Source organism: Girardinichthys multiradiatus, chromosome 23 (genome assembly GCF_021462225.1).
Source record: "Girardinichthys multiradiatus isolate DD_20200921_A chromosome 23, DD_fGirMul_XY1, whole genome shotgun sequence".
In the NCBI taxonomy this organism is placed as follows: domain Eukaryota; kingdom Metazoa; phylum Chordata; class Actinopteri; order Cyprinodontiformes; family Goodeidae; genus Girardinichthys; species Girardinichthys multiradiatus.
Genome location: NC_061815.1, coordinates 23750282 through 23769349, shown reverse-complemented (window position 1 = coordinate 23769349; position 19068 = coordinate 23750282). Strand labels below are relative to the sequence as shown.

General features: G+C 39.4%; 1 protein-coding gene across 1 annotated transcript in view; it reads left to right on the top strand.

Annotated features, from left to right (window-relative positions):
• The first annotated feature begins 3373 nt into the window (after positions 1-3373).
• Positions 3374-19068, top strand: part of LOC124860872 (ras-GEF domain-containing family member 1C-like) — a 33237-nt gene continuing 17542 nt past the window's right edge. Inside the window, exon 1 of the mRNA XM_047354467.1 lies at positions 3374-3740. The gene's annotated coding sequence lies outside the window, so the exon portion shown is untranslated. The remainder of the gene's footprint in view (positions 3741-19068) is intronic.

The following is a 19068-nucleotide window of genomic DNA, read 5'->3' as shown; positions in this document are numbered from 1 at the left end:
CACCTCTCTAAGCTCTGATTCAAAACACAAAAAATTCTAAGAGACATTTTCACTTGCATTTGTGCAAGTCTCACTTTTCTCCACATATTTAGTCTGAGTTTTATTCATGAGGAGGGTTTAACTACAGTATAGTTGTGTAGCTTCCAAAACATTAATCCAAGGACATTATCTGTTAAACCAGTCAAACCAAGTCAAGTATATTAAAAGTTTAATTTCTCTCAACAGCAAACTGATAGGCTTTAAAACGTTATCTTATTTAATGCCATGATAATACTTATGCTAATGAGCACTTTTAAACTAATACTACACATGTAGTGGTTGAATTGGAAAGTTAAAATACTCAGGCTGTATCTCCAGTCAAATGTAAAAGCTTATTTTTATCCGATAAACATTGCATCATGGTCTGGCTGCTGACTTCCTGCTCAAGCCATCTGCCTTAGCTCTGGCATTAACTGTGTTGTGTACTCATACTTCAGATTTGTGTTGTTGTCTTTTTAAATCCAGCATCCCAACTGTTTTATAACCGTGGGGCAAAAAGCGTTTCCAGAGCAACTGTTCCTTGTGGGCAAGGTGAAATCCATCATACCTACCTATGATTACCTGGGAGCTCACCTGTATTCCCTGCATAGGATCTTTGGGTAAGAGCGCTTACTCAAATCTTTTTCTGTGTCACCAAAAAGCTGCCACACATACATCCGACACATTCCTGTTAAAAAGTTTTTTTTTGAAGAACACATTTGTTCTGTAAGAGGTTTCCATATAGTGCCATTGCAATAAATCTATGTATGATTGTGAGTTCCTTTTTAATTACATATTTTGGAGTTTTCTTTCTCTAATATGTAATGATACTGGTAGGTCATTAATTTGCTGTTTATATTTGTAAACTGATAAGTGCACTACACTTATCAGCATACAGTAAAAGAGTGTTAGTTATTCGATGAATCTGGAAACTCTTGCAAATCAATAATTCTGATTCATTATAATTCTCAATGAAAGACTTCAATTAGTTCTATTTATATTAAAATCTGCTAACACCTGGCTTTTTAAATTGCAATGGGAAAGACTTTAATCTGCATTCTGTGGTGCACAAAATGACTAGAGTAGGTGTTGTTATTTTTTAGCTGAACAGTAATACTATGGACAAGTGCACATTTTTTATTTTCAAGAGGGTGCAACAAATGTATGCACAGCCAAGCTTTTCCAAAGGTCCAGCATTCACCTAACTTTAACTTCTCGCATGAAGTCTCTGAACAGCTGCTAAATGTATAAATTTTACCTCTCTACAAGTGATCAGATTGCTTACTTTTGGTCCTTCTGTGTTGTTTGACTGTTGGACCTTCATAATTCAGAGTATAGTTATTTACTTTTATTGCTTTAGCTTCTAGGCTTGTTGCTGGAGAAGTAGAAGGAGTTAACTGGTTACAGATATGTTGGCCAGTAGTATATTCTAGAATTGCTAAAGCAGGTTGGAGTAGCTCTGTTACTTTAGAACAACATTTAATTTCCCTTTGGGATTAATAAAGTATTTTTGAATTGAATTGAATTGAATTAAATTAAATTGAATGGAATTGAATTGTATTAGAAACAGATTGAGCTGATTTGTTTTAGTGTGTGCACCTTTGCTTTTTAGGCACAAAATCAATACTTAGATCTAAGGAACTGACACTGAATTCTTAATCTGAAACATGTTGTTAATTAAACCTTTACTATAACAACTGCCAATTATATTCAGGGCCACAGAATAAAGTCTCTAAATGAAATGAGAGTTCTTATAGTTATGTATAATTGTACCACTGAATAGATAGGTGTTGGCTGTGTAGTGTGTTTGAAACACCATGTGTACATATTAGTTAATTTTCACCTCACTCTGCAGCAGATCTGCAGCATCTGCTTCTATTCGTAGGTGTGAGTGTAGTCTTCTATGTAAGAAGGTGAGATTTATCTTTGTCCTTTAGGGCAATGTCAGACCTATCCCTCCCCTCATCTATAAGACTCAGCAGTAAGTGCAAAGGCTTCAGAAATAGTACCTCTACATTTTATCTATTTACTGTAAATCCATCTTTTTTCTTGCATCTCTCCCAACATTTTCTTTACATTTTTTATCCACCTCTAATTAATTACAGTCTACCAACTGACAAAAACTATTAGATAACATAATATAAATGAAGACCTCACATCTGTAGCCAAGCTCCAGGAGGTTTGTGCCTATTGTTGTTGTTTTAACATGTGTTAATGGTTTTAGTTTATTTAGATTTAAATGGAAAACAGGATGAATGTCAGAGTGTTATTTGCATATTCAGCTTTGGCCCGATCATTTAGGGGTCATGGTTAGAGGGTATCAATCAGGTTGCAGTAATAGAACCAGATTTGCCTGAGACCAAACGTTAACAAGAGCATAATTTATTCCTAGATTTGCCTTAAAACCTAATAATATACAGGGATGACTCATCAGCTAACCAAATAACTTTTATCATTATGAAGTAAATTAACATTTCATTCCTTGGTTTAGACGTTATTAGGCTTACTTAGCAACAAAGAAAAAAAAAATCATACAGTCTTTACATCTTTTAACAGCATAGATCGCAGTGTTCAGTCACAGTGAAGTAAAGCCATCAGTCAATGAAACTACACTATGCTACCGGAAACACTAGTCTCCTTCAAAGTAAAAGCACTGCGACTGATTCCAAGCCAGTTTCAAATTGATAAAACATGTCCTTCCAGGACAGATTGCTAATCTGGAATACCTGTTTGGTTGATGTGGGGAATCACTCCAGGTGCCTGCACCTTGAGGAGCCCCAGAAGTCACCAACGTAAACAAGGACAGGTTGTTCATTTATATATGTGTAGTGGAAAACTAACACTACATAACACCCTGAAAGCACCATCCCCATGGTGAAACATGGTATCGTCAGCATCATGATGTGGGGATGTTTTCCTTCAGGAGAGACAGGGAATCTCTACATCCCCGCTTTACCCCACATCTAATACAGGCACATCTCTATACTTGCTACTATATTTGCAGTAAATAGGTTCTGCATTTTTTTTTATTCTGATTGAAAAAAAGTTCAATACTTTTGAGAGAGACTATATGGAGTCTGTAGTAAAAACAGGTATTAGCTCCTGGTATAGCAGCTACAGTGCCTTAAACAAAGTGAATGCTGAAGCATTTATTGAGGATGTCTGAAAAAATAAAAGCAGACTCACTTATTGTCTCCTTTTACTTTAACCTAAAGGATAGGTTCAGTCATGTTCAATAATATGCATTGATTGTCCCGCTCCCACGGGGCTATATAGGGTTTTCGATGATGATCTTGTTTTGAAAATCTAAAGTGGAAGCTGTATAATGGTACCACCTTGACGGCTGTGTCAGTAGTCCTTCCTTTCCTCCGCTCTGCTTTACCCACTTGTCTTTAGAGGACGTACGGGTGCACCTTACTGTCCTCCGTGTCTCCGTGACGCAGAACTGGGGGGTCACCACGCCTTGAGGGATGCGCTCTGCCCCCGCCTCAAAGCATCTGTCCCTGTCCGCTGATCACTGGCAGAAATCCGTCCCGAACCAGGACCTCTAACCTGCCGACGTTTGCTCCACTTTTAGCGGCGGTCTTTCTGGAGTCTACTTCTCCCACTCATGCCGGTCGAATAAACTGTGTTGTGATCACCAATTAATCTGTCACGGCAGATCTACTGGTTTTACATCGGGTACAGGTCGCATCGAAGATGGGGATCCCAGTTTAGAGCTGGTGAGTATACTGGAAGAGCAACAACTAACCGTATTAGGATATTAAGATTGCGCTCACGCCCACAGCCTCTGTGAGTGCGAGTGTGTTTATGATGTGTTAACATCGTGAATAAAACGCCGTGTTATCACGGCTGAAACTTTACCAGAAACACACGCATGAGCTCATCATTCATTCTGGTGGAAAGGATGTGGCGCGCCTTGCATTACTTTACTACCGTGAAATACACACGGGTGGACCGTGAGTCAGCGGCGTGCACCCCTGTTTAAAGAGGATCCAGAGAATATTTTGCCTGCTGAAACATTTTTACGACAACGAACTGCATTCATGTCTAGAATCACTGTTGTTCAACAGATGTCAGACATTAGGCTGTTGTGCAGGCAGGTTTGGGTTCATGGTGCAGAGATGATCTAATTTAATGCAACAAATGGCGTATAATGCCAGAGTAAAGCCTCTGTGTAAACTCACTGTTTACTTATTAGGGCAGCTCCATACTGAACTGTTTGAATGTGGGGAGCAGGAACCGTTGATAAAATATTCTGTCTTCCAACTAATCATCATAATAATGAGTTCATTTCTGATTTAATGCGAGTAGGATGAACGCTTGGATATGTTCTAGTTAAAGAGAGGACTCATCAAGACATTTGAGTCTTCTGCTTCTAAGATATTTAAATGAGAAAATAAATCACGAACAGCCCAGAAATTTGCCTGGGCTCACCTATTAAACTATTATGGAACAAGGTTTGGCTGACAAATGGCAGGGCTGATCTAATTTATTTTAATTCCCTGTTTACTTATTTTTTTCTGTAAGTTAAAATGTTTGTATGCAAAGCATGTGGGACTGTTTGTGCTCCCTGCTAATAATACTAATGATAGCACTACTACTATATCATGGTATATCAATAAATGTTTATTTCTCTTGTTTTTTGTAAATAACTCCAATTATATGGGAAATTTCTAAATTAGGACGATGTGTACCTAATAAGTAAATAAATATATGTAAATAATAAATATATCAAAATATATATATAAAACAATATTTGGCTTTATAATAGATAGATAGATAGATAGATAGATAGATAGATAGATAGATAGATAGATAGTCTAATTGCTTGCCTGTGGGAAAAGCACTCGAAGCAGAGAAGTAGTTTATTTGATCTTGCTGGAGGGTATTTACATGAAGCACAGTCATAGAGCAATTTTTTCACCAAATAGCACACATTTAGGGCTCTGTTGCTCCACGTTCTGATCAGATAGAGCAGAGTTCTGCCAATTTAATAAAGCTTTGGTCTTAAGCTCTGGTCTGCGTCTTCTTGTGATCTAACAAACCAGAATTTGTGCTGAGCTGCATGTTTCTTGTCGCTCTATGTCAGTGTATGGTAGCATCTGAGTTGAGCTTCTTCGCTTTCAGTCGCTCTGGCGCTGCCCTCATTGACCCCTACCTAAGGCCAGCAGCAAGTTATTCCGGTATCTGATTGTGGGAGGTTTTAATAATTTAATACTCCTTGGGCCAGATGGGCTGAGCTAATGGCCTGAGTATGACCCAGGGACCACCAGTTGAGATTCACTGTTGAAGGTGAATTTGTCTCCTGAAACAAGAGAGGCACACCTGCTTAAACTGATTAATATGAGAGTAAAGTTTCAGCACCTTGTTTATTTATATCTGCAAGGGAAACACTTGTTAGTAAGGGACAGGCACACTAAACAGGTGTGGTACTGTTAGTATTTTATAATGTTTTGTCCTGGAATTATAGCACTAATAAGAAACATTTTTTAAAACACGGAGGAGGGTGTCAGCCTTTTCACCTCCAAGCAATGCAGCAGTAGCTTGCAGAGCATTTATGATCTGCCTTTCACAACTTTCTGCAAAGTGGATGAAAGTAAAACCAGTATTGTCTAAAGAAGAGTCAGGTGGGAACATATTTTTGTCCAGACTGTTGATATTGCTCCTAATGCTACATCTGCTGCTGGAACGTGCACACACACCCACAGCTTAAGTCTCTGCGCCATGCCTTAAGGCCGTTTAAGGGCTCGTTTATAGGGTTTTGGTTTTATATATATAAGACTAAACTGAATTACATGTGATGCCTGTTTGGAATAATTAAAATTAAATGCTGCAAATCATGCTGCCCTCTTGCTGCATCATCGTCCTCTGCTCTCCAGTGATTAAGCAGCTCTTTGTTCTGGCTCTTCTGGGTTCAACGCTTCAGTTGACCTTGTCTGTGTTCTGGCCATGAAATCCTGCTTCCCTAAGCAGCGAGAACAGACATGATTTAAAAAAGACAGCTTTCTCCGGCAGTGTTGAAGACAGGGAGCCATGTAGGTACGAGCCACCAGAAGCAGGGGTCGGTCAGGAGTCAGCGGTACCAAAATGCTACAGGTACAGGCAGTAGGGAAGATGTTTCCTCCAGTTGGGTCTGCAGGGAATAACAGTGGCCCTGTTAATAAGGGGGTGGAATTTAAGGTTTAACTTTAAAGGGGAATGCTTCTGGAGAGTGAGGCCAATCTATGTAGGTCTTTTTACGTCAGGTAAATGGGGAGGTAAACCCAGAAGCTGTTAGTCTGATAGAGATTACAGCTCCATCGTCTTCAGAAGGTTTTTATCTGTGCGTGTATGGGGGGGTGAGGCTTTGTGCGTGCCAAAAGAAAGTCACTATTCAGCTCTGAAGACATGACAGGGTTCATCTGTTGTCCTGAGGCCACTTCATTTGATTGGGACTCATTGTGCAGAGGCAACTTTACCTTATGCTGTTTTTAAACAAGGTACTATTGGGAAAATATTTAGATCAGAATTTTGTGTTCAATTTAAGATCTTAATTACTTTTATTAGGTGCAGAGGTGCAAAAGTTTTATAACAAAGACAAAAATGTCACAGCATTGACATTTTAAATGGGTTTTAACACCCTGTATTAGCGATTAGCATGGCTAGCATTACCTAAACAGTTGTGTGTATGCATATTTCCTGGACTGAAGCTCCTTGTCTTGACTTTTACAAATCTAGCATGTTCGATGACAGAAAGAGGCTGAAAGCCCAAAATGATAAAACTGAGAAACTTTGCTGCAGTACATTTAGACTTCCTGTTAACTGCTGAAAGTCTTGCTCTCTCACAGCCTGAATGAACCGCAGAGATGTCTGAGCATGTTAAAAGCCACTTAACACTTATGTGCCTCCTCTAAATTTCTTTTTAAACACCATACTAATATTAAAATTCACTAACATTGAGCTTCTGAACTAAAAAGTGTGTTTTTAGCTCATCTCAACCTGGTAGCTGATCAGTAATTCTTTTACCATCCCAGTACCACATAGAAATACCTCTGATGTTTTGATGCTCAAGGCAGTGCTTTTTGTGATGTAGGGTTAAGGCAAAGATGTGACTCCATCTGGCCAGTCAATCTGAACATTTTCACCAAAGCAGCAACTATTTTACTGTTAACCTTAATGTAAAAATATCCTACAATCATAGTCATTCATTTGTAGTTTGATGTATTCCAGTTTGGTGTAATTCCATATTTGATATCCCTAATGGTCACTGGCATGTTTTAAAAGCAGCATTGACAGGAAATGTTTCCTTAAAAACATCTTGTCACAGTTTAAACCTCCAGAAGGTTTTCTGAGATTTTGCACCATTCATCTTTTCCCTGGGTTTTTTTTTTTCTCCATCTCACTACAATCCTTGTGAGCTTGTGCAAACCTGAACAGAGTAAGGGAGCCAACACTGTGATGGCTGTTGCCTCTGATGTTGCCTTGGCTCGGTAGCAGCTCTGCCACTGACTCAGGAATGATGGGGCTGATCTCGCTGACGGGTCGTGGCAGATGGACTTCACGTCTGGAATCGCTCCGTCACAAGAGACAGAGAGAAGGAGACAGGAAGACGGAGGGCAAACAAGGGATTCTGGGGAACTACAAGAAAGAGGAGGGGGCGTTACAGTGGAGACACAACAGGCATCTAATTACCTCCCTATAGGAGCTTTGACTCCATGGAAACAGCCTGTGCGCTCCAGAGCTGCACTCTCCCTGTATGTCTTATGTGCAGCTATTGGCGGTCAATCCCTATGGATTTAGAGGGGTCACCAAAGCAATTGAAGTAAATTAGATCCCCTCTGTGTTTAGTAAACCACTGCAGTAAGCATTTAGGTTACACCAATCAGTTTAAGCTCACAGTGATGAAATTATCTATGGATTCAGAGGTTTTTCTTAGCTTACCTGTACCACCAGTTTATGATAAACGTACTACTGACCCTAACAGCAACTGTGTAAGTACTCCTACATTTAATCTTTTATCAATTCATAATATTTAAAGACAGATGTATTTTTTTTTTTACATTTTTACATTTCCAGCTAAATATCTAAATATTGTGGAGTAAAATATGGCAATGATTTTGAAATACCAAAAATCTAATGGTTTTATCCCAGTGAGCATTTTTAAGTTAAAAATATATATATTTTTTTATCTCCAGGCTAAAGTCAGGACTATTTGAATTTACAGGTGAAGATTAAATAAGTATCTGAAATCAGATTTAGACATTAAATCTATATTTAGATGATAACTTCTCTGATTCTCCATCAGTTATAGTAACGATAAGGCTAATTGCTTTTATTTCAAACAGAAAAGTCGAACATATTCTTACCAGTGCAATAAGAAAATAATAATGTTATTTATGTCATTACTTTATTATTTATATTTTGATTTAGATACAAACTAAAGAAAACGGAAATGTTTGGACAGATATTTGGTAGACTTAGCAGGATTTTAGACTGGCTTTTTGTGCACAATATTATTGCTTTTTTGTTGTTGTTGTTTTTACAAAAGTATAATTTAATATTAGCTAGTTAATTAGTTAGACTATCTTCTCAGGTAGTCAGCTTAGTGTTGCTTGCTCAGTAGCATCCCAGCTACGGTTTTAAAATAATGTTAAAAATCAGTGTTCCTTTTACTTCCACACAACCACTGTCTGTGTTTCTTTTTTTTCTTGTTTTGTGGAAGGAAAACACAGGAGGTGGCGGTAAGCTGGTGCTGGTGCTGGTGCTGGTGCTGGTGCCATCTGGAGAACACTCTCCTCAACCCAACACTTTCTATGACTTGACGTTAACAGTATTTAAATCATAGGTTTACTTTACTTACTTACCTTGATACCAGTTACCATGCCTGTTTATCTATGTTTCAGTGACAATAAATGGTAATTAATTCTGCATAATTTTAATGGGCCATATTTTATGTATTAATATATAATACATATTAACTTGTCTTTGTTGGTGGCTACTGTTGTTTTTATAATCATTACAAACCAAGGTGATCAAGTTTTTTGGCATGATGTACAATTTATGTACGATTTATCTAACTAGGTGAGACAATTTAGAACTAGTTCTTATTTACAACTCCTAGAATATAAAAATATGATATATTATAAGGTACAGTACAATATGCAATATACTCCATTTAAGTTTTAGCCAAAATGTAAGACATTAGAAAGTGCTTTTAGATTTTCATACTGAGGATTGACCAATCTGTGTTAAAAGCCTTACTGGTCCTCTCTGGCCTTTTTGCATCATTTACTGATCTGAGTTGTTAGCCTTACTTGTTTTCAGTTGTGCATGTGTTTTAAAAATAGTGCTATATGGACACATGGAGTTCCACCACTCCATGCATCCACCACTACCTTTTCCCACTAGCTTGCACGAGCAGGCGATGCCTGCTGCAAGTCTAAACAAACTCCTCAGGAGCTCCAATATCTATTCTGAACCAGCCTGGATCAAAAGAAGTGCATGGTGGTTTGCTGGTGTGCATCACATTAAAAGGTCATTGCCAATCGGTTCCACAGTAAGAAAACAAAGGCATTGTCAAGGAATATTGTACTGTTCACATAGGAATCTGGAACTGGCTGTGAATTTGTGAACCCTGGGCTTTAGACCAGGGTTTGCATAATCATATTTGCACACATGGAGCATGCATTGAGAACAGAGCAGGCAATGCCACTAATTTGCATGCATCAGTATCGACACACTGCATAGCCCCTGTCCGCACTGCTTGTAATAAGCTGATAGATGTAGCTCTACAGGACAGGAGACAGCCATGATACATTTAGTACCGTGTGGTTATTAGATGTGCATCTGTTTCAGTCTCGCTCATTAGCTACTGTGCAGGTTTGATTCAAGACACAAAAATGAAGTTCTGATGACTCTGTTTGGACAAACAGCTTTGTCTAAAAAGCTGCACAGAGGCGCTGCTTAGTATTATTTCTCTGTCTAGACTATATAACGAGGGGGATTCCTCATCACTAATGTTGCCTTGTACAGAGCAAGACAAAATCATCAACCACAAATAGAGGTTAGCTAAATGTACCTGCAAATTTGATTATAAATAACACATGGTTTTTAAAATCAGTTTGTTCTGACATATTATTATCCAGATATGTTAGGTGTGCCCACAGAATGCAAATCTGTACTTGGCTTTAATTATCTCTAAGCAACATGATAAATTGACCATTGGCACATTGTGTTGGAGATTTAAATACATCATTTTCATCCCTAACAAACTAAGAAAATTAATTCATAGGCAGGTTTTTTCCACAGGTGAAGAGTTTTCAAAAGATGACTCGGTGCTAAATCACAAAGCCAGGATTTATTTGTGATTTTCTTTTGTCTAAATGTGAAATTTTGTAATTTTGCAGTTGACGTTTTGGGTCTCCAGTGTCTTGCAAAAATATCCAAACCCCTTGGACTGTGTCAGATTTTGCCACATTACTGCCACAAATTCCAGTGCATTTCATAGGGATTGTATGTGACTCACTAACTAAAAGTAAATCATAATTGTGAAGTGGAAGAAAAAAGGCACACTGTTTAGTTTTTTTACAAAAAAAATCTAGAAAGTGTGTAGCGCATTTGTGTTGGGCGCCTGAGAAAATACTTTGTAGAACCACTGTTCATTGCTAATACAGCTGTGAATATTTTGAGGTACCCTCCATCCATTTTCTCATTAAACCTGACAAGCCTCCCTGTCCCTGCTGAAGCAAAGCATCCCCACAGCATGATACTGCCAGCGACCTGTTTAACCATGGGGATGATGTGTTCAGGGTGACCATACATTGAGTTTTCCTCGAATTTGCTTTTACTGCACATGTTTGCCTTGTCCTCCTGCTTGAGACCAGCTCCTAAGCAGGATTTCTTCTTGCCGGAAGGCATGGTGCAGAGACTTCTTACCGCTCTTCCATAGAGGCCAGAATTGTGGGGCGCATGACTAATAGTTCTCCCACCTGAGCTATAGTTATTTACAGCTCTTCTAGAGTAACCATGCACCTTTGGGCAGCTTCTCTGATAAATTCTCTTCTTGCCCAACCTGTCACTGAAGGTGGACATCCATGTCTTTGGAGGGTTGTACTTGGGCCATACTCATTCCAATTTTGTATGAACAGTTCCCTCAAAGTAGTTTTAAGCTTGCAATATTGCTTTGAACGTCTCCACCACTTTATAATTGACCTGTCTGGTGTGTTACTTGAAGCTGGATGTGCAGTGATGTTCTCTAAAAAATCTCTGAGGCATTCACAGTTCATCTGGATTTACACTTAAATTGCATACATGAGATCCAATTAAATTACTTCTGGAAACAATTTGGTGCAAGAGACTTTAGTTGGGTGTATCAGAGTAAATGGGGGGGCGGAGTAAAAATGCACGCCACATTTTCAGATTTTGATTTGTATCAAAATTTGAAAATCATTTATAATTTTTCTTCCACAGCCTACTGTATGTGCTACTGTCACATAAAATCCCAACAAAAGAAATGGAAGTTTCTGGTTTTAACATGCTAAAATATGGGGGTAAGAATGCTTTTGCAAGGCTCTGTAATTATATATATTCTCACCTGTGACACATATGCGCTTTATTATATTTAAGATCATTTTAATAAGGAAGTATGGAGGCTTACGTGCATTACTTGAGGTAAAAAAAAAGTTAATAAATGACATAACTTGGACTTAGATGCACTTCAGTCTGTCTGCCCTTCAGTGAGCCCATGCACAAACAGAAAGCCAAACGCTTGGATGCACACAGCTGGCCATAAAAGGAATGAGGACGTACATGCACATGCACAGACCATCTGCATCGTCAGAAATTCCCAGAAGGATTGCACTGATGGAGCTCCTGTGTGTGAAACAGGTGCCAAATTATGTGTGTATCTCGGTTCGGTTAGTAAAGGGGAATTCCAGTAAGGAAATAGGCGAGGAGTGTCCTAGTCGATTGGGATTGCTGCTTTTGTCAGGCGTGGACCTCATGGAGAATCAGAGGAATGAGTGGAATATCTCACATGTAATTCAGTCCAGTGTGTAACTGCTGGGTGGGCACAAGTGTGCGTGCATGTGTTTCTTTTCCAGTGCACAAAGAGACCATTTGTTGTCCGTTACCCAAAAGCAGTGCACTAGATGGGTTTTGCTTGGACGGGTGCACAGAGCTATGCTTAGTATTTTGCGGGCACTCTGTTGTGTTACTGTGCAGTTCAGCAGCCAGGTTGGCTAGAACAGGATGCCACGACATTCAATTCGGATGCCAAAACACATTTGGGTTCCTGTGGAGACTGTTGGACGACCGAAAAGCTTCTAATGCCAGCAGCTCCTGCTGGGGGAGCAGACTCCTGCAGTGCCATCTGTACCAGACATGCTAGAAAGTAGGGTGTTAAGATGGAGATTAAGAAGAAAGAAAAAAACTGAGTGGAAGGATGGCAAAGAGGGATTTTCCTTTTATTTTACCTTCACCTTAACCGACACCACCATGACTGCATACCTTTATTTCTTTTTACAACCCAGCTTTCAAAGAACTGAGAGGAAAATTTAGGCCAAAGTTGCAATTCCCTGTGGTACATGAAACAGTGTCAGACACCAAAAATATGCAGGGATCTGCTTTTGTGGAGCAGGCTTCCAAAATAGAGAAAGTGCAGAATTTGTGACGTGTCAAAGTGGGTGAACATGTGGATCCTAAATTAGAGAGGAAGTGCTAGAGCGTGTAAATCAGATGATGGTGGAGGGAGCTGGGGGAGTCGTATGCCGTCCGCAGCAGAAAACACAACTTTACTGAGTCTGACAAGGCACACGTGTAACAGCAAAGAGCCCAGACTAGACAGAGGTGTGTCTCTGGGTGTAGCGCAGATTCGAGAGCAAGATACGGGTAGCAGCTTATAGCATATTCCTGTTTGAGGTTTTTGTTTCTGCCTCGCTTCAGCTGTGATCGCTGCTGAAACCAGGAAGCAGCGACCAAAACAACACAGAATGCTGCTGCAATACCCCATGCCGGATATACACTGCGCTTTCTTCAGGCGATATGTTGCTCTTCAAAGAACAGCGTTGCATCAGTCAAAATTTTCTATGAAATGTTTTATTCTATGAAACATAGAAGTCAGTCAGGTAGACAAAGTTAAAAAGTGAACATTTCCAGTGCATGCAAATTTGTTGTTACATAACGAGACCAGTTTCTCATAACTCAACAAGTAATGGGCTGGCATTAAATTGTCAGGGTATGATAACCTTGAGTAATACAGTACTATAATTTTATTTACACTATAAATAAAACTATAATGAATAACGTGTCCTAACTGCTTTTATTTAACAGCGACGAGCAACAATTATGACTTGTGGTGCAAAGACAGTCGCTAAAATAATCTTTAATATGCTTTTATTTATTTTGATCAAATAATTATTAGCAAGTGGTGGCTTAAAGGAGACATATCATGCTTCAATCCTTCCTTTTCACACTTAAATCATTCAGCTGTGGTCTATATAAAGTGGTACTGCAAAGCTTTGGTCTGAGCTCTTTATTATTGTAGCGTCAGAGGCTCCTTTTTTCCCCCTGTTCTGAGGTGCGTCTGAGAACAACTTGTTTTGGTGCTGTCTCTTTAAATGCTACTGAGGCACTTCACACCCCACCCCACCCTGGAGGTAAAGGTGTGCTGCACTTTAACCCATTCAGCCATTTTTGTAGTTTGATAACAACTATCTACCACCTCAGAAATAAGATAAAAACGGCAAAAACATTGCAAAACTGTTAACATTCAAAAAATGCAGTACGGTTCTGTCCTCAAGGAGCTAAAAGCAGCACACAGCACTAACAAGCAGAAGGCACAGTTGCTACTGCTATCAAAACAATGGCCAGGATGTCATGTCAGCACACAATAAATTATTCGTACTCGTCGTCTTCTGCTTTATCCGGGACCGGGTCGCGGGGGCAGCAGACTCAGCAGAGACGCCCAGACGTCCCTCTCCCCAGACACCTCCTCCAGCTCCTCCAGCGTGTCCTGGGCCGTCCCCTGGGCCTCCTCCCAGTGGGACGTGCCTGGAACACCTCCCGAGGAAGGCGTCCAGGAGGCATCCGATATAGATGCCCGATAAATAAATAAATTATTGTCCAAAATAAAATTTGTTGTCATTTTAGCGTTATTTGCAGCTTACTGCTTTGCTGCGTCCATCGTTTTAATAGACAGAAGGAACTGAGCCCTTAATCAAATGAAGTCCATGGGCAAATTCTTCGTGATACTGGAGGAAGTTGCTGAAGGCACTCGTCCTTGAAGTGCTTCATGCAGATGAAGAGGAATTTCCCCACTGATTTGGGAACATTTTCATGAAAAATAAAATTTAACCAGGCACTTTGAAGAGGTTCTGATGCTGGGGCATGGCACATTGTATTGTGTGGGTCGATACACCCAACCCAACATATGTATCCTCTTGAGCTACTTGAGCTTGGAGTACAAAATCACAGCGAGAAATAACTATGGTGGATACGCGAAATTGATCAGCCGAAAGTCCATGAGCTTATTTAGCTGTTCCGCAGCACATACTGCGACGTAACAGTTGGAAAAATGTAATAGATGACAGAGAAAACTGAACGGACTGAAAAATATGACCCAAACAGAATATAAAGATATCTCCGCAACACCTGGAGAGACTAAATTATACTTTTCTGCACTCCTACAAACACCAAGTACACAACAAAATGTACTTAAGGGTTAAAAAATTTGCATGATATGTCCCCTTTTAAGTTTCGATTTCAGTCTCAAACCGTCATGTGTCTAAAGCATCTGCACAGTGTGTTATGAGATTAGGTGATGATATTGGGTCATCGTTCTGACATTTCAGTGGCTGTTGTTTTGGTTCTGTAGCAGTGGTTCACATGGCGTGATGTGGTAAAAGGTTTGAAAATGTCATAAAAATCCATGGCAGGTTGGTTTATGTGGTGATCAAACTGCGAATGCTAAAGTGTTAAACGCATAGGAAGGCGCAAAAGTATTGCGTGGGGAAGCAAAAGAAAAAAATTCCCCCATGTCCCCTCGTGGGCTCTGTAGGTCATTGCTACATACAGCCAGAGAAAAAATCTCCGGTCACTCTGCCACTCTGTCATTAAAGAAACTTTAAACTGTAGAAATTGTATGTCAGAAAATGTTAGAGGTTTTGAGAGCCGTTAAAAACTTTGGTACACCTTGATAACAGGTGACAGACCCATGCTGAGCATCAGTCAGACAGAGATTTTGCACTCCATCTAAATGATCTATGCAGTTTGCCTGGAAACTTCCTTCCCCTTATGACCTAAATGAGGTCAGGAATGATGTGTCAGCTAAATCCTTAAGGAAATGAAAAAGCATTTTATACTTTATTTACATCTAAAGGAAAAAATATTGTGCGCATAATGTGTACTTTCTTTGAAATATTTTATTTACTAAATTATTCTAAATTATTTGCTATATCAGCGGGGGGGGTTTTTTTGCATCTTTGAAGATTTAAAGGGTTCCAAGTATTTTAGTCACTATAAAAATAACATAGACCTGCTGCCACTTTACATTCCTCATATTAGATTTTGGGTGATGGCTAGATGCCCTACAGCGTCAGTCAATTAAGAGCGAAATTAGGACATACCTCAAGTGATTTTACAACACCGGCTGCTGTCTCAGTTGTGTGTGGAGACGGCTCTACCATAAAAGCAAACCTCCTGAGACTTTAGGAAGCCAATGGGTTGCTACTGTACTCCTTTTGCCCTTCTTTGACCTCTGACTCTTTAATGGAAAAGGTCAGAAAGCGGCTGGCATCAAGAGCTAGCGCTGATTGTTCTCAACCATGAACGCCTCAATAAAAAAGCCAATTCGTCATCAAGTCTTGTACCCTGACACCATCAGTATTATTTATAGCGATGCTTTTTATGAGGTGACTATATTTAAGTAGCTACTACAATACTGAGATTAACTCAGTGAGTGCAGTTTGACAGCTTCAGCAGGAATGGCATTATTTCATCAAGACATGCCACGCATACAGAGCTTCAAAGTCAAGGGTGCTGACAGAAATCTACAGACAGAACAAAGCGGGAGGCATCGACTGATAACAGCCTGAACAACAATACTTAGTCAGCTGTCTAGACTGAGCGCAGAGCCGCCATTGGCTGGCAGCTGGAGATCTCACGAGGGAATTAGAGCACTCGCAGTCATGCTCACCTGTTCTTAGCTGCTTGTTTCTCAGTGTGTTTTTTCATGCAGCGTTGATGCAATGTGACAGGCACAGTGGGAGGTCAGACAATAGACTGGTATGGAAACAAGTTCTATACAAAGTACAGCTCTGTCTTCGGGTGGTCTTTACAATGCAGAAGTGGTTGGAGCAATGTGACTGTGACTTCGAGCACTGAGTGGAGAGTTGGCCGTGAGGAAATTTGAAAGTGCTTCAGTGCCAAACTGTATCTTCTTCATGACTTTCTTAGTGATCAGATTCAGCTGCATAGCAAAAATAAATGAATAAAATAATTTCAACAATCAGTCAGCCAGAATCCCCTTAATAAGCTCTGATTGACCAAATGCTGAAATATCAGAATTTCCTTTTCCTATTCATTAAATGTATCAAAACTAAAAACTCCCACCGTTTTATCTAACCACATTTAGCCTAGCGCACTGTTTTGAGTTTAATAAAAATCAGATACAGGTTAGGGTGTTATGCTTTGATGCACAAATGCAATCTTTAAATCCCCTTATTTTATGTACTTGATTCAGAATTACTTCCTTCATCAAAGAACCAACAGAATTTTTTCCCTTGTATGTGTTTCCGTTCTCAGAAATAAAACTGTAAACAGTCATAATCAGAACCAGCAGTTCTGATTAAGAAAGCCAAAAACCAGTATCAGCCAGGAAAAGCCTGATCCATGCATATCTAGGTCTAACCTCAAAGACCTAAATCCCTTCTCAGTTTGTACATATGTATTTTATTTGCTGTATTATGCATTTGCAGATTGCTGCAAGCTGAAAAAGGCCAGACCCAAGAAAACCTTTTTAAGAAACAATTTGCAGATATCTCCCAAAAAATATTATCTCAACCCACTTATGCTGAAATTTTGTGAGAAAATTAATTCAAGGAAGAAAAATCTTGAAGTTGCTATAATTTCAAAGACTGAAAAACCTTTCAGGTTTACCACAAGGTCAGACCTCTCTGCATTTTCTAGACATCTCAGACTCTTCATAGATCAGTTATGACAACTATTAAAGCCACAACAGTACAATTAGAACAAAATGAGCAGGTATACCTATTTTTCTTAGGGGGTCAAAACTTTTCTAAATATATTAGTAGTAGTGTCGGAAACATATTTCAAAGCACATGGAGTGTTGAAAATAGCTTTAAAAGGAATATCTATCACTAAATATTCTAAACAATTAAAAAACCACCCAAAAAACTAACACTGAATGTGAAACTGTGTAGTTAGAGTTGTATTTGAGGAACACACTTCCTCTACATTCTTATTCCGCCACCACTTGTTGAATACAGACATATTTTTATATGCAACACCTTCTAATGATTAAAATGAGAACTGCAGTGACATGGAAATGTTTGGTTAAAATGCAAAAGACAGCAGCATGTCTCATACCTGCTGTTAAGCGTAGTTGTGGGTGGATGATGGATTGGGCTTATTTTGCAACTACACAATCTTTACTCTTCGGAGTCATTCAGGTGATTGTCAGATCCAAATTTGGGACATGTTACAGGAAAAATATAATCATGGCAGCAAATTTGCACCTGAATGAATAAATAAGAAAAAAATCAAGGTGTTTCAAGCCTCAACTTTAAGATTGCATCAGTGTTTGTCCTGCTCTCTGTGATGTGAACCATAAAATCCTGGATTCAGTCTTACTTGAACAGACACACAAGGTCACAAAGTGATGACTGGTTTATTTACACGCTTAGTGATGAGCTGAGTTCTGGTGACATACTGCAGACTTGCTTGGCAGAACTGTGATGAAATCATAAATCAGAGTCTGACAATTGCTGGGGGAGGAGTGGAAAGCTAAGGAATACAAAATCGGGTTGGGGAAAAAAGGGTGCTTGAGATTTTTGGAAGCAATAGAAGAAACTATTGACAGTGTGATCACTCAGGATAAAACTCCAAAACATGTATGACAACAGACTCTAAGTGAGGTGGAAGTACTCGTTGGCATGCATGAAGTACCTCACAAACACTATCACAGAGACAATTAGAGCTGAACAGATATTTCTGCTGTCAGTCATCATGAGGAAGGTTCTTTTAGTTCCCATAAATCATTCCTCTGCTGCTGTTGACACAAAGGAAGGCTGGATTTGATCATCTCTGTGTTTTTTTACACTGTGGTTTCGCTGTGAATGCTTGTTGTAATCCAATCTAGTGGATGATGCTGAAAGGACATCCTGGACCTGGCAGTTTGGGGATGTAACTGAGAGAAAAGGTTTAACTTTTATAAAAGGAGAGCAGTTTTTCTGCTATAATAATAAGCAAATTCAACAGCTGCTTTTGAGGTTTTCTTCTGTGGTTTCTGACTCTTTTAAACTGACAGTTTAAGCTTAAATCATCTACTGGAGTTTTCCCATTGGTGCTAAATAACACTTCACATTTTCTAATAGTTAGTTTTGTATTTTTGCTATTTATACTCTGTTGTCAGTGTACCACAGAGTAAAGTGGAGCAGAGAGGAGCATGTTGACACTCACTACAGACATTATGAGATATGTAGGCATAGTGTCAACAGTAGCAAAGGTAGGAAGGAAGACCCTAATAACGGCTTTCAGGAAGACTGGCTTCCCATCCCCCAGCCCTTTGTCTGCCTGTCTGCAGGTATTTGTGTCTAGTGTGCAAAAGTGCATAAATAAGTGCTAATAGGTAGGGGGACAAAGGAAAGTTGAGTCACAGGAGCTTTTTTTCCTTTCAGCGCAGGATTGTTTCTTTGACCTCTCACCCCTGGAACCCACAGTGTCTGGGGTCAATGACATCAGAGTAAAATCAAAGTAGCAAACCTAGAATAAAATGAAACATTGTCTGAAAGGTGGTTCGACATTTTGTTTTCTAAACTTTTTACGGTAACA